Genomic DNA, 3,840 nt, shown 5'->3' with positions numbered 1-3,840 from the left:
GCCCCAGTGGGACTGCCTGCTACATAACATCAAACATGTTTTATATAGAAGTTCAGCTGGAGAAGGATGGAAACGTGATGGATGTAAAGTTGGCTCACCTTGGAGAAGCTCCTGTGGTAAAATTAATTTTCTCCATCTCTCACCTCCCTGTAGCCTGCCACCTGGCTTCCAGCTGCCATGTCAGAAAGTCTTCGGCTTCCTTTTAGTCTTGTCACACCTGCCAGCCTGTGCATGACACTACTTCCCTCTTTAGTCATCTGAATCGCTCATCTAAACTTACGACTTGGTCATGGATATTAAGTACTGTAGATACAGATATTAAGTACTATAGAGCTAAATATTAAGGTAAGACTCAGCTGACATGCCCACCTTCCAAGAATTTTGTAGTACCCTGCATAAATATTTGTATTCTCATACTGTGATGTTATCAATATACAGTAAATGAAAGGGTCTTAAAATATTTTCCTGCCAAGATGTAGTGCAATATATATTACCAATGGATGTCTTGGAGCTGTTACCGGAGATTCTGTTTTTCCTTCTGCCTTGAATATTATGTCCAGGACTAGAGGGGCCCTGCCTCCACCCAGGCGGAGGAAGGGACGGCCGGGTTTACCAGGCTGTGTGGATTTGATGGCCTGGCACGTCAGACCCACAGGAGTATAAGGCTGTAGTAGACACCAGTGCACAGCGTGTGCATTCCTACTAATGGGGATGTTTTTTTTTGAAAAATTGCTCATAAAAATGCTGGCAAAATATCACTCTGCAGTTCACACACCATGTTCTGAAGTTGTTCAGTGTTACAGACAATCCTTCAGATCAAAGATATAACAACGAGCTGTTGCAGGAGGTGGGGAGCATAAACTCTGATTTTTATCAGTAAGTATCCAAATTGTTACATTAATTTGGAGTTCATTTAGTCCCGTTTTTTCAGTTGCAGTCAGCCAGGAATTTCAAGTTGTTCTGTTTAGCCCGCACAGGGCTGTTAATCAGTGAGTGTTGGACAATATTATTAGGATGGAAATACAGGTCTAGAGAATTTTAGCACAGTAACTGCCAAGAAAAGAAAAACTGGCAAAGATGCAATCTTTTTTCTGGAAACAATTTGTCAACAAACTCTTTCTGTTAATTTTATCCTCTTCTACAGGGCCTTTGTTCTTCTAATTATTACATGAATATTATGTTTTAACTACTGTTAGTCTGGTTTTTGTTGGTTGGATTTTCTTTTAAGCTAACTGTTCAGCTAATTAAAAGTAATGGGCAACAATCTTATCACTACCAGTTAAATGCTTTTAAGAGATGTTTCATGAAGGATGGTAAGAAACGTGAAACTCCTCTCTCATTCCTGTAGGTTTGTGATGACTTGATGCAGCATCTAAGGTAAAGAATCATGTGCAGAGTCTCTTGTTGAATGGAAAGGAATTCAGAGTCTTGTGTTTCTCTGAATGTTGTGAAGTCAAGGCTAGAATGACTTCAGTGTAAGAATTGAAGAAAAATTAACAAGAAAAAGCAAGAATCAGGAAACAATAATAGGAATCCAGAAAACAATAGAACTGACACCTTTTTGGATTTTATTTCATGTGGGAAGTTGGTTCCAGTGCTCCGTATTGGTGGTGGTTGTAACTGTTATTACCTGCTTCCAATTTGTAAATTCATGGCTAAAACTGCAGCAAATATAAATTTGAAAAGATACTCCAGGCATTACTTACTTCTCAAGTCATTCCACGGAAAACAGCTAAATTGCATCTGCTTCAATGGAGCTAGGGCAAAGAGTAATCCCCAATAGCTGCCAGTTGAACACAGCCTTTGAATACTGGCATTTGTGTTGATTGCAAGAATTGTAGAACTACTTAGACCCATAATTTTTTAAGTGGACTGATGATGACCATTCAGAACTGTCAGATTTACAGATCCAAACCAGATATTACTTTTCCCCTACTCCTTCCATCAAATACTAAATAGCCTTTGTACTGTCCGTATGCAAATGTCTTAACTACACCTCCTTCAGGCTTCTGTCACAGCAGTGAAAGCAAGCTGATATCACATGGCCTGTTTTTCTTTGCAAATGCGTAGGAGGAGATGTTACTTTAATTTTCTCATGTAGCAGTAGGGCACCTTTTTTTCTTTTTTTTTCTTTATTTTTTTTTTTTTTTTAATACCACATTTTGCTCTGTCTGAATAGTTGCTGTTCCAGGTCAGGCCACCACCTTACAAGTTCATTTAGAAGTTCTCCAGCCAATATGATCATGGTTCCAGGTTTTACTAATAATTAGTATATTTAAGAAATTGGATTTTATTTAATCACCTTGGCAGAATAGTTGAAAGGGAAGGTAAATGGAGAAAGAACAATCATTGACCTTGCATATTTCATCTCTCTTCTATGTGGTCCTGTAATGCATCACCAGTTTTTCCAGCCCTCTCTTTCCTCAGAAATGAAGTTATATTAGCTTTATGGATGTAAACAGCTATGTCTTAAAGTTTTAACTTGCATTTTCCTAGGTTTTTCTCTCCCAGTGATGTTAACTGCCAGCAATTTGGCTCTGAGTGACAGCGTAATAGTTACCATTGGCACTGTGGGTACTACTTGTTTGCCCTCCTGTTTTTGCTAGGATTTGGCATGAAGAGCAAGTATTCCTTCCACACCTCTTGGTGTAGTATTTTATTTGGTCATAAGGCAGTTTTTTATATGTGTAATGTTTCCTGTGAGTCTCCAAGTACCTACAAAATCATGATGAACCAGCCAGCTAATGCATAAGCTGGTGCTAGGTCTGTGCCTGTATCTGCATGCCTACTTCCCTCCCTTTTCGCTGCTTCCCCACTAGTCCAGTTGGAAAGAGTCATGGAAGAGCTGAGTGACTTGTTTAGGTTTCTGTCTGGAAAGGATTTGTCCCAGTGTGAAAGTCCAGGCAGGCTTATTTGGTCTCTCTGCTGATCCACATTGCAGCCACATCTGCACGGAAAGGGAAGGGACGTCTCCCTGAGTACAGCGCTCTGTGTGACTGCAAGCACTAGAGCATTTAGTAAGGCTTGTAAAATCCACTTAAAATCCACTTAAGCAGGAGAGTAAATACCTGGTGGGTTAAGCCTGGAGCTCTGTTCAGACATCACAGCTAGCCAGAATCTGCAGGAATTCTGGGTTTGGAGCAGTCTGAACCATTCCTTCACAAACTTATGCAAGCCACTTGTCTCCTGTTCTTTTTTCTGATTGATGTATCTGTCAGTTGTATTTAAGATCTGTCTCTCTCACAGGGTTCTGTGAAGTGCAATATTAATACAATCCTTGATATAGCAATGAAAAGAACAATGTACAAGGGCATTGTATTGGGGAAGTGTTACTACATGACTAGCTTTATCGGAACATCAGAAAAGTGCTTTGCAGCTGATGAGCTATCAAATTTGTGTATTGTGAACATCCATTGCTTTCAGTAGTGCATATTTAACTAGTGTCAGCTATAATTACATTGCTTTTTGCAACAGAGCCAAGGATTCACATTTCCTGGTATCTTCTAAGAAAATTTTAAAGTGGTACTGCTACTTGCCAGATCTGATAAGGAGGGGGCCTATGTCACTCTGAAATGGTGCTTTTTCTAGCAAGTTAGATATAAAAGACTTATCTATATCTCATTTAGTAGCATGACAGCAATTGTTTCTTTTTGGTAGGATGAAGAACTATGATGCCTTTGGAAAGATTCTAGAAGACCTGTCAAATCTGTATCAAATTCCAGGAAACAGGTTGCAACTAGTTTTTACTTGAAAAACTTTTTTAAATTCATAGCCTAGTTTTTGTTTACTTACAAAAATAATAATAATACGTCTTCTCTCTCTCCCAGTGAAATGAAAGCT

The sequence above is a fragment of the Phaethon lepturus genome, unplaced genomic scaffold (genome assembly GCF_000687285.1).
Source record: "Phaethon lepturus isolate BGI_N335 unplaced genomic scaffold, ASM68728v1 scaffold42841, whole genome shotgun sequence".
Lineage (NCBI taxonomy): Eukaryota > Metazoa > Chordata > Aves > Phaethontiformes > Phaethontidae > Phaethon > Phaethon lepturus.
The sequence above is the reverse complement of the archived record's forward strand: the minus strand, read 5'-3'. Positions refer to the sequence as shown.